Source organism: Filicampus tigris, chromosome 2, assembly GCF_054856515.1.
Source record: "Filicampus tigris isolate MCC_2025a chromosome 2, RoL_Ftig_1.0, whole genome shotgun sequence".
In the NCBI taxonomy this organism is placed as follows: Eukaryota; Metazoa; Chordata; class Actinopteri; order Syngnathiformes; family Syngnathidae; genus Filicampus; species Filicampus tigris.
Genome location: NC_141218.1, coordinates 22,250,777 through 22,263,123, shown reverse-complemented (window position 1 = coordinate 22,263,123; position 12,347 = coordinate 22,250,777). Strand labels below are relative to the sequence as shown.

General features: G+C 42.7%; 1 pseudogene across 1 annotated transcript in view; it reads right to left on the bottom strand.

The window, feature by feature from the left end:
• LOC147151795 (uncharacterized) overlaps positions 1–11,800 on the bottom strand; it is a 128,483-nt pseudogene extending 116,683 nt beyond the window's left edge. Inside the window, exons 1-2 of the transcript XR_015084008.1 lie at positions 11,090–11,800; positions 9,663–9,732 (exon numbers count right to left, since the gene is read on the bottom strand). The product of XR_015084008.1 is annotated as an uncharacterized LOC147151795 (transcript). The remainder of the gene's footprint in view (positions 1–9,662; positions 9,733–11,089) is intronic.
• Positions 11,801–12,347: the final 547 nt, after the last annotated feature.

Below are 12,347 nucleotides of genomic sequence, written 5' to 3'. Positions count from 1 at the left end.
ACCTGCGCTCCAACTCTGCCTCGCTGCTTCTTATCTGTCCGCTAAATCCATCTGAAGCCCGTAATGCAGCTGGACTCAGATGCACTACATTCCTAAGGCACTAAATACATTGTAAATAATCCCCAAAAGACTGATATGAAAAGCATTCCCATGCGAACGCTCCATGTTAAACATTTTAACAGGTGACATAATTTAAATTAAAGTGTGTTTGTGTACTTTGCAAGTTTGTTGGAGGATTGTCTGTATTACACCAAAGTGCACAAATGTGTTTTTTCCCAGTTCAGCTTGGCTGCAAATTTAACGTTATGAGCAGTAAAGCAGAGGATTGTTGTGACCTTACGACGGCATCAAGCAGCAAGATCCGCATTTATTTTGCTGCCCCATTAAAAGTCTGTTCAACTTGTCACCTGCCACTTGTGATGATTAAAGACAACTTCCTAATAGTTTCCACATTTGCAAAGTGTCTGCTCAGCAGTGCTCAAGAAGGGTTGTGTTTCTTACTTGTTCTCAGGGGCAATGTTTTGAGGCGCACAACATTTTTTTTTTTTTTTTTTTTTAAAGGGAAAGGAAATTTATTGTAAGAGACTTGGTTGTGTTTTTTCCCTCCCAGAGTAACAAGAGGCATCTTGACAGCATGAGCTCGTTCCCTCCCTAACCATTTAAGAGTCCCTGTCCGTCATCATCCATCACCTATGAGGTCTCGGCATCCCAGAGCGCAGACTGATGTTTGCATTACGTGTAAGTGGATTAAATGCAGCAACTCAAGCAAAACAAAGTGCACTACTTGACTGCAATGCTAGGGCACAAGTACTCCAGGCATTGAAACAGGAGGTCATAATAGTCAGAAAGACATTCTCTGATCCCATTTAAAATAAAAACAAATTCAAAGAAATAATTAATATGGCAACAATTTCACCAGTAATCAAGAAATGTTAATAAAAATGTGAGGGGAAATAAAAGAAACCAAACTGCTTTGCATCACGATGAGAATTATGCTTATATTTTTCTTATTCTCATATATATATATATATATATATATATATATATATAAAGCTACTTCGCCTTGCCTCTCAAAAAATTGACTGTAAAACTATGAAAACTGACTATTGTGTCTGTCATAATAACAAATATCTGTAGTCAAATCAAAAGGTGCATTCTCAATATGGCCCCCTGAGCAATAAAGTGGGATTATTGGACCAGGTGGACCACCATAAGTTTATTCAGTTCGGAGGACAAGCATTTGATGGATGCATGATCACATGGAAGCAAACATGTTCTGTTCGTATTGATGCATCCAGCAGATGATGTGAAAGCGTTGTAGCCATACTATGACAACACTTGCTGTGCGTGTGTGTGGGGGTGCATGCGTGCATGTGTGTGTGTGTTGGGGGGGGGGGGGGGGGGGTCTCACTGCTGGGTGCTCGGCCCTTTGCTCCTTTGTGCGTTCCTTGTGGGCCCTTGAGGCCCCGCGCAAGCTGCTGAGCGGCCGGTTTGGGTCCAACTGTTTATTTTTCGAAAAGAAAGAATGTCGGCCTGACTATTAAATGCACAAAGCGAACTTTAATAAGATGGCTGATGAGAGGCCGAGGGGCTTTGGGTTCTGGTTATGGTTTGCGTGCATGTGCGTCCATATGAAAACTGTTATTCCTGAAACATATACATTTTGTAATTTAGGAACACATTAGGGTCATACCTGCAACTGCAACTTCTTGTTCACAATTACGGTTATGTGCTGCAGATGTTTCCTGGCGACAGCGTGGGTTTTAAGTACATGCAACCCTATTAATCACTCGCAGTTAGCAGGTTAGTTAGAATTCGATCAGCCCTTAAAAAACACACCCGTTGCGTCCAAGCCAACTTTTAAGCCACAGACACCGCCAGAAACATCTCCAAGCTAAATACCCTCAAACTGCTCAAGCAGTCCCTTCGTCTTCTGCAAATAAATTACACTCACACTTTGGCAAGTGTTCCAACGTCATCATTCAAAACCGAGCAAAAAACATCGAGATAAGAAAATGATTCCCGTGGCCCTGAGCGATGCAGCGGCTGAAGCAGTAAAGTGACCTCGTGGGAGCCACTTTTCTTCCTTACAGAAGTGCTCACAGAGCCACCGCGGCTGCGTGCAATGAGATAATTCTATGCCTGGAAACGTCGGCTACAATTGATTTCAATGTAAGTGATTGTTAAACTTCACACTCCTGAATCTGTCAGAAAAGCTTTGATTTAGCTGCTGTATGTGTATTTAGATAATAATTTACATAGCTGGGCATTTTACTACAAATTGAGCATCCGTTAGTCGTCATCCGTCTGCAGCGAGGGTACCCTTGCGTTGTCCGTGATTCACCTTTTTTTCCGGGGGTAAAAAAATTGTATATACTATAGGCCGGTCCACCTCTAATTTTAAATGGGCTTCCGTCAGCGATTCTGACTAAACTTTCACTAGACGATATTTGAACTGAAATAGTGATTCACTTCATTTTGTATTTGTTTCCTTCAGTTCATCCTTCTCTTATTCTTATCGGGCTGTGAAGAGAAACTTAGCAAGAATTACATTTTCACCAAGCCTCGCAAACCTTTAATCACAGCAGATTGTTTTTGGACCAGCTCTTGGTCTGGATTGCATAAGACCAGTGTCCCTAAAGCTATGGTCAGTGAGTATGAATAAAAAATATATATTCACAGTATATTGATTCAGGTAGGAGAATTACAGAACAAGCCAAATGTAATCTTTAAAACAGTCAAAGTAGAACAACTGTCAAGTGTGAACACCTGATAAAAACTCATTTCCTGCATTTTCACTTTTCAAATGGCCATTAATGACTGTTATTATGGCCGGCGTATTCTTCCTGTGGCGCAACGTTGGCTGGCTCGAGGCGAGTTTCCTGCCTGATTTATTATGGCTTTAAAAAACAAATACAGCTCAGGGAGGTTGTCGACCCCATCCTGTGTCTCAGTCTCCCCCTAAAGCCGGCTTTGCCTCCGTCTCCAACTCCAGGCAGGCGAACAGGAAGAGCGCTGCGCTACCCTCTGCCGCCGAGGTGAACTGGAGACCAGAGTGATGGTGGACTGCACACGGCATTGTTGCGTGCGGCCAACTCAGCGTCACACAGAGTGGGGAGGCCAAGCTTGCAGAAAACAGGACAAGGAACTTTATCTTATTTTCTTATGTTGAGTGTCAAGGAACCCTGCCATGAACATGCCCTCTCCATTATACAAATACATACAAACACTCTTATCTGGAGGTCTGTGTTGCCATTCAGTGTGTTAATGAGCTCTTATCTGATGGAAATAGATCTGACCACACAGTCAGGGGTCTGACCTCATGCCCCCATGCATACTAACACCAAACACTTGGACGGCCTTTCCTCACTGAGGAGTGAGAATTATGACTCACAGCCATGGGCATCTGACTATTTGACCGTCCTCCGTAGACGAGAATGAAACGTACAGATCAGAAGAACTCTATTGAATTGTTGTTTTTTTAAATAACTCTAATGTCATTGTTGAGTCTGTCTCTTAATGTACAGAACTGCTGTCACCATGCCAGCTTTGTATTGATTAGAACAATGCCAGAGTGTGGGTGTAGGTCAACGTTCCATAGTTGAAGTCTTGTTGGACCACAAGCTGAGACTTAATCAAAAGGGCCTGTGATGCTTGTAGATGGATAAGTAGCGCACTCCATTTGGAATGAATCAGTTGCTTCAAGAAAATTAAACGGCTAAATCCAACTCACTCTTGCCCAAAGTCAAATTCACCTGCGAGCCCAATGAGGATAAAGGCCTAGTTACAGCAATCCAACATTGGGGCATCTGAATACGCCGTCTGATGTAGCGAACACCGTCGTGACATCGGACCTCGTCAGGAAGCGTCTGGTGGGCGTTTTAGCATAGTGAAACGGCGTCGCCAGTCGTGACATTTGGTCACTCTGATTGGCTGTTGGCGAGCATGCGCAGAAGGTACTTTAATGGTCAGCGTCGCTGTCTGTCGTTGCTGTGTATTTTTCCAGCTTGACGTGTCGACAGGCTGCCCGACGCTACAGGTGGCAAACGTCGGTTACAGTTGGCCAATGTCGGATTGGTCTACCTAGGCCTTAAAGATAAGTCAACCCAAACATGTTTTTTTCAAGAATAAGTTCTATGCAAGCCCACTAGTTGAAACATGGCATTCTGATAAATATTGCGTTTGTGGAACAAGAGTTAATGCACGCGTTTCTAGGCATCTCTGGGGGCGGCCATTTTGTCACTTCTGTCGACTGAAAATGACATCACAGTTGTTCATGGGTCAGGTAATGACCATTGCTAACCTGTTTTCTGAAGCTGAGCCGTGATTGGTCGTTACCTGCGCTCTAAAGCAGTGGTTTGTGAGGTCATTTTCAGTCAACAGAAGTGACAAAATGGCCGCCCCCCTAATATGCTAAAAAGGGGTGGATTTTGCTGCTTAACTCATATTCCATAAACGCAATATTAATCAGAATGACGTGTTTCAAGTAGTGGGATCTGCTGGGAACATATTCTTGAAAAAAAATATGTTTGGGTTGATGTCCCCTTCAAGAACAGAAAGGAAAAAGAAATGTGCTGCTATGCATGATGTCCTACGAGGCCTCGGTCCAGTCAGCATCAAAGCAATCATTTTTATCTGGGTTTTGCTTTTTGTGGCTTTTTAGCAACACTTACTCCAACAGATACGCCACAACCCAAAAATCCGAGGTTGACATTCGGTAGGTCGGAAAGGTTATCAACAATGGGAGCTGCACTGGAATGACAGGGGGGAATTTGGCAGACATCCAAGTCACATGGACATTTTTTGGGAAGACTTTTAACAGAATTTCACAGACAGCTCACAGACACAACACTACCCCATAAGAATTAATAGGTGCCTGTGCCTGGCATTTCAAATTTGGATGTGCGCCCAAGAGTGGGCAGCGTCAACGCAGCCCTACCCTACCTCCACCCCCAGCTGAATCAGAGCTGTTAATGAGCTTTTAAAAGCAAATGGCAGCGATGACAATACACTCTGCGTACCCGAGACAAATACAACGCTCACATGGTTGCAATTAGCCCAGACTGGGGCACTGTTTGTGTCCATGTGCAAGCAATGAATGTGTGTGTCCACGCACCCGCGTGTGTTTGCGCGTGCGAAGCGGGTGTTAATGGCAAACACCTGAAGCTTGTAAGAAGCGCTACGCTAGGTTTGCCTGGCGGCTGCTGGCTGGTTGTTTGTGCAAGTGTATAAGTGTCACAGTGGTCTGAGAGGGCACAAGATAAATGTCGTAGCAAATTAGTGTCCTCCTGGCTTTTGGGACAGAGTGGCTGTCACAAAAGCCTTGTGCCGATGACATAACCAACATCATTGAGAAGAGAGCAATGTGGTGGAAATGCCGCCCCCTGTTGGCGAATACTGAAAGGTGAGCGCCCTGATGTCGGAGGGCAAAAGTAAGTGGCAGAAGTAAATGGCATTCGTGCTGCATGTGGTGCTGTACCCCTCACACACATGCAAGCGCGGATGCCTTGGAGATGAGCTCCAGGTTTCAAGTGATATGAGCTGGTGCTAAAGGGAGAGGAGGGTCTCCTCTTACAGTGTCGTGTTGAGAGAGAAGCTCAGGTCGGCCTCTCAAAGACTTTGCCTCAATTTACGGGACGCGCGCATGTAAAGTCCAGCAAATTCCCCTTCAAACATTTTCCACTTGAGAGCCTGACAAATAAAAACAACAGTACCCAAGCACAGAGTTCCTGCCCTGAGCAAGCAAACAAGCCAGCACAATTTTCAAAAGAAATGCCAGCAACGTTTTATTTAGCAATCTAATTGTTGAGACATGAAAACAAAATCCACAGGCACTCTGGCGCACTGTGCAGCAACAGTTTGGACTAAACAAAATGCCACTGCTAACAACCATAAAATGCATAAAGAACATTCAAATCAAGATGAAAGACTCAATTCTTTCATGTAAGCAACGCTAGCTGAGTAGAAACAAACATTTCATAGTTTGAATTCCCCCTGTGCCACCAGTGTCAAACTCAAGGCCCGCGAGTACGGCTGCCAATGGAACTGTTCTCTTGTATTTATTGATGGTGTGAGTGCTGACAAAAACAGCAGGATGAATTCTCAAGTACTTCAGGCAATGTGATCTGCTCATATTCAGCCAAATGCTTCACAATGCAGATGGACAATGACCTGAAGTGTGCTACGAAACCAACCGTGGAGTTCTTTCTTTTTTAAGGCAAAGAAGTGGAATATTTTACAATGGCCAAGTCATTCATTTGACTTGAATCTGACTGAGTATGCACTTCGGTCACTTGTTGAAGACAAATCTAAAAGAAAAAAGTCCCAAGAACAAGCAAGAAACTAAAGATAGTTGCAGTAGAGGCCACCAAGGATGAAATCCAGTGTCTGGGGGTTGTCTATCAATTCCAGACTTCAGGCAGTAATTGACTGTAAAGGATTTGCAGCCAAGTATTAGAATAATTAAGGTTGATTTATGATTGTTTTAGCCTTCCCATTACTTTCAGTTCCTTAAAAGGTGAGAGGATAGATACAAACTTGTAATCCTTACACTGTTCACCTGGCTTGTATGCACTGTAAATATGCTCAAATTAAAGTTGAATGTCTGCAGTTAACGTACATCTAGTTTGTTTCATTTCAACTCCATTCTGGTGGCGTTTAGAGCCAAAAGGATGAGAATAGTGTGGCAAGATTTATGAACCTGACTGTATTCGGTAATGCTACGTTTACACAAAATTCCTAGCAGGAACGTCAGGCCCAAAATGTAGAGCGCTGTAGGATGTGGGACATTTTTTTCTACATATTAAAGACTTGCTAAGATTTCTCACTGTCTATGACGATATTCGTGGCAGGCTGTGGGGTGGCTCAAAGGCACTATTCGGTTCAGCCCACGGTCTACTATGGATTCCAGTACGTTCCTTCGCGGTTCCTCGAGTTGTGATTAAGGTCTGACATGTTTTTCACATTCTGTCAAGGCTTTCTATTGATGAAACATGGACGCTCTGGAGCGAGTTTGTGGCCACGGTAGTCTCAAATGAAGTTCCCCCGTTGGGTGTGACTTTATAAAATCCTCCCAAGCATGGCGTGTCAGACCGAGGGAGAACGCAACATGCCAGGCCCATAAAACTGTCATACACTGGGATGCACTGTGATGGAATATTGACAAAACTGCTTCCATACACCCATGGCATCCCGTGGCAAAACACTGACATAATGTGGCCAATATGTGGCAAAAGTTGAAAGGACCGTGAGGAATCTGGGAATATATATGATGCTTCTCTTGCCACTATAGATTGTCACAAAGTTTTGTCACACCGTCTTACATATTGTGCTCTTTTGTTGCATTCTTCCTGTTTTACTACATCCAACTAGGTTTCTCACGTGCACCGTAATTGCCGTGGAAAAATGTGGAAAGGTTTCCAAATCTGGCCACGTATTTACCGCAATCACAGCCTGTCATGCTTGGCCTTCCCGTCCCACCTAGCTGTCTAACATCTACCCCATTTTATGCATGGTGACCTGAAATGAGATTGCGATGAGCGCCGGGAACATAACGCACAGTAAATGTAGCATAAGGCACAAGAAGTGGAACTCCCTCGCGTGCTAGTCACACATGTACGGTAGCCAGTAAACAAACAGTGCCACTCAGATTCTGGCTGACGGACAGCATGGCAAGTGACATACGTTTGGCTGAGCTAATTTGAAATGACAAATATCGGTTCAGCATTAAAAAACAAACAAAAAAAACCTAGCGCAAAGCCATGCTTAAAGGGGACGTCAACCCCACTAGTCTAAACATGGAATCCTGATTAATATTGTGTTTGTGGAATATGAGTTAAACAGTCAAATCCACCTGTTTTTGTCTATCTCAGGGGGCGGCCATTTTGTCACTTTCTGATGACGGAAAATGACATCACAGTTGCTCAGGGCTCAGCTTCAGAAAACAGGTGAGCTGTGATTGGTCGTTACCTGAGCCCCGAGCAACTGTGATGTCATCTTCAATTGACAGAAGTGACAAAATGGCTGCCCCTGAAATGGATGAAAACTGGTGAAATTCACTGCTTAACTCATATTCCACAAACACAATATTATACCGAATGCCATGTTTCGAACATATTCTCGCAAACAACGTTTTTGGGTTGACTTCCGCTTTAAGGTTTCATTTTAAAAATTATAAATTGTGCTCCCGTTTACACATGTTTTGCATTTTTCCCTTACTGTGTCCAATGTGAACCCAAACAACAAAACCCAAGGTAAATAATGAACCACTATTTCTGGCAGACCATTCCACCCTTAGTGTTTCTTATACATTATACCATGTCCCTTAAGGGAAACCATCAATTCCATGTGATCCATGATGAAAATATTTGGCACCCCTGCACTAAGAGATCAACAAAGCATTATTCGATACAAAGATGCAGTAATATTTGAATAAACGCATTCAAAAGGAAGAACAAGTCGGTCCTAATCAACTCTTTATGAGGCGCATAGAGTCATACTTGTGTTAAAAGCATCAGTAGCTTTGGCTGTTCAGCCAGTCAGAGGCAGTGCTCCATCTTGGCAAACAACATCTCACACTTAAAAACAGAATGTGTTGACATCAGGCCAGAAATTCCACTTGTGAACACTTTCACCTGTTCTAGCTGTTGCAGAACAGGAGAAAATGGGGAGTCAGGAGAGAATATTCACATAATCTGCAGATAAGCATCTTAAAAAAAATAAACCTGCACTATTTTGATATGCGCACACAAGGCCCTTATTTTCGCAAATGAAGGAATATGATAACAAATGTTAATCCTGCCTCTTTGGGGTAAACAATACCCACATAAAAAGCCATGTCAGCGTTTTCCAATTTTTTTCACCTCAAGACGCAAAGCAGAAAGACGGCTCCTTGTCAGGACTTAAGTTTACAAAATAAATACAGTGGACCATCTAAATTTCCTGAGTCATACAATTCGGAATTACCCAATTGAAATTTTGCAGAAACCATGCCTAAAACTTGCACAAAACTTCAGGCTTCATTCAAACTGCCACATATGACTTCAGCGACACTTCTGACTTCAGTTCAAGGATTCACATTTTGGGATTTCTCTTTCTCTTCTGGTCCATGTTTAGCGTGATACACACAATGTCACCAACCAGCACCGTGACTACTTTACCAATTGATGTCAGTTCATTTTCATCAATGTTTCATTTATTATGACTTTTGTCCAATTCCAGTCATTTCTGACCACTATGTGTTTTTCTTTCAATAGCAGAAGAGTACCAACAATTTTGTCCACGTGTGTATTTCGCTGTGTGGACATTAAGTCAGGTGCAGCATTTTGCACATGCAAACATCTAAGTTGAGTGAAGCACTTTGCATTCAGTTCAGAGGGAAACAAGAGAGTTACATGGTGAGGATCACACACTGCTCTTTGCATCAGGAAGAAGCCAAATGGATCAAAGTGAGCATCTCCCACTGGCAGGAGTGCGAGTGTTCGATTACGGCTGTCACAATAAAAGCTTACGGAACATACTTGAAGGCTCCGACACAGAAAAAGAAACAGACGGACCAGTGCCAAAAGCATCACTGGCAAGCACGCAATTGGCTTTCGCACGGCCACTGATGTAAGAAGCATCTAAGTGTCCAGTTACTTTCGTGAGCACAGTGAGGCGCATACCTGGAGGACAGGCGCATTCTTGTCCAACATCTCGAGTTGTTCGCAATTTTGGCATCAGTATCATGACTTTCTGCAAAACACACAAAGATCAAGTTGAAGTTATTGTAAGTGGATATACAGTACACACACTACACCAGGTGAATACACACTCACATCACTGACCACTTCGCACAGCAGCAAAATGTAACAATATGAGATTAGATTAGTTTATTTGAAAGGGAACAGTGCAATTTCACATAACATATGAAAAATCCTGGTTTAAAAAAAAAAAAGCCCAAATTAGCCCAAAGGCTATTTTTCATCTGTTGTTCCCTGGCTGGCCATGATGTAAAAAAAATGAAATAAATAAATAAACATTAAAATACAGTTCCAAGAAATACATAGAAATAGCAAGACACTAAGTCCTTCAAGTACTTTACAATGTACATTTCTAACAAGTAATTAACAATTAACCTGGTAAATGCATTTTGATACAGCTCCTCTATTGGATTTCAAATGTTTTCTGTTCTCCTTGTATACATGACCAAATGTCATCATCGGTAGCAGGCCTAGCCCAAGTAAGCACCTGCTCGGGGCCCTGCATTCACAATTGCATTCAAAGGTCAACAGCCTCAAGTATTGAAGGACAGAATAACTTCAAAAAGTACAATGTTGTTTTGAGTAACCCTTATATTATATATACCCTTATATGCACATTGTCACGCTGTTCTAAGACTTCATTACTTGACTCTATCTTTGTTTTAAAACATTTTTGTCAACTTGTTTCAGTTACCTCTATTAGGTTACAACATTTAGTATTTGCTTGTCATTGTATTTCCTATAATTTGATACTCTTCGGTTCATTCAGTTATCTTTATATGTAGAAAAGTGATTTTATTTCTTGTTGCACTTTGCACTACACATTTTTGCACATCACTGTTGGTCATTTTAAACCACACTTAATAGACCAGATGGTACTATTACAATAAATGCACAGTATGTTGGTCTATTTTTGTGACTTTTAGTTGACCTAGTTGATATTCAGCATCCCACAAATTGACTTATCACTTCAAATGTGTAAATCAATCCATGCCCACTTTTGTAGCAGAATATGCTATATTTTTATGTTAACAAGCAATACTATATATCAGCAGCAGTGTAACTTTGCTGACATGATCGAGTTTATATTAGAAATAGAAGAGAATAGAAATAGGGAGACGCAAAATCCAATTTTGCTAAGGGCCAGTTCTGATCAGTGGTTAGCCAATATTTCGATTTTTAAAAACGGACAGATGCAAGAACGTCTGACGCCACAGATGATAGAGTGTGTGTAATTGTGGGACAATTGATAGAGTGCGTTCACAACATCGTTTTTTTACGCACGTTTGTGATTAGTATTAGTATTAGTAAGTGAGGCAGTCAACTTTGTAAAGTACCACCACAAGTACCTCTTCCACGAGCTTCCCCACGGAGGCGCTCAGCTCTGGAACCAGATTCCCATCCTCGTTGAGGAAACTCCCGAGCCCCGCGTGGAAGGTGGGCACTCGATCCAGTTCCATCTTCAGTCTCTGCTCCAACTGGAGGGTCTTGAAGCTCATCAGCAGACACACGCTGATGGAGCTCAAGGACATGAGCATGCAAATGGCCACGGGGATCCCGGGAGACCACCGGTGAACGGCGGGCTTAGGTGCGCACTGGCACGCAGACGGCTTGCTGTCCTCGGCCGAGTCGCGCAAAGAATCCATGCTAAAATCCTAATTAGAACTTGGAAATGTTGAGTGAGTGGGAATGGCGCGTAAAAAAGGCGATACTCCTTAAAAAAAACGACGTGGACTATAATCGACGCGTGACACAATCACATAAACCGGCCACGGGCTTTTCAAACTCCGGTACTGGAACCGGAGGTGCACAAGCTGGTTCACGCCGCCAATAGATGCTTGCTTGCGGATCGCAAAAGTGTCAAGAGGTTCCTCTTAACGTGGAGCCTGTTGCGTTGCAAGGGTTTCAATGTCCTGCGCAGACGCGGGTGCGACTAACACTGGAGCACATAAAATTGTTTGCCTCATTAAAAGTTGTATGTTCAACTCAAGATAAGACCGCCCCTGACCACGTGGGGCACCACAGATTGACAGCTGATAGGTAGACTGCGGATTGGCCAGAAAAACGCTTGATTGCTTATATTGCTTGGGGTTGGGAAACTCCGGTCCTCGAGGGCCGCTATCCTAAATGTTTTAGTAGATGTGTCCCTCCTCCAACACACCTGATTCCAATTATTAGACATGATCGTACAGAGTAACTTAAAAAAGTATGTTGCTTTGATTAAGGTGATTTATTTTTCATATTTCTTCACTACAACCTTTTCACATTTTTACAGTTTTTAGAACTGGACTTTATTTTTAAACATTTTGTCACCTTGTGCCTTTCAGGTACTTCTTATATGTAGAAAAGTGATTTTATTTATTGTTGCACTTTGACCTATACAGTACACTATGTTTGCACATTATATAGTTAGTCATTTCAAACCACAAATAAATCAGATGGCACCATTACAGTATCAGAGCTGACCATTTGAATGGACATTCCTCGAGGACCAGCGCTGCCTGCCAATGACAAAAACCCGGCCTAATTAAGTCACATCACCATAAGCGTTCACTGACCGCAGTACTAGTAGTGTTATTTGCAAATCGTTTCATTTAAGGTTAAGGT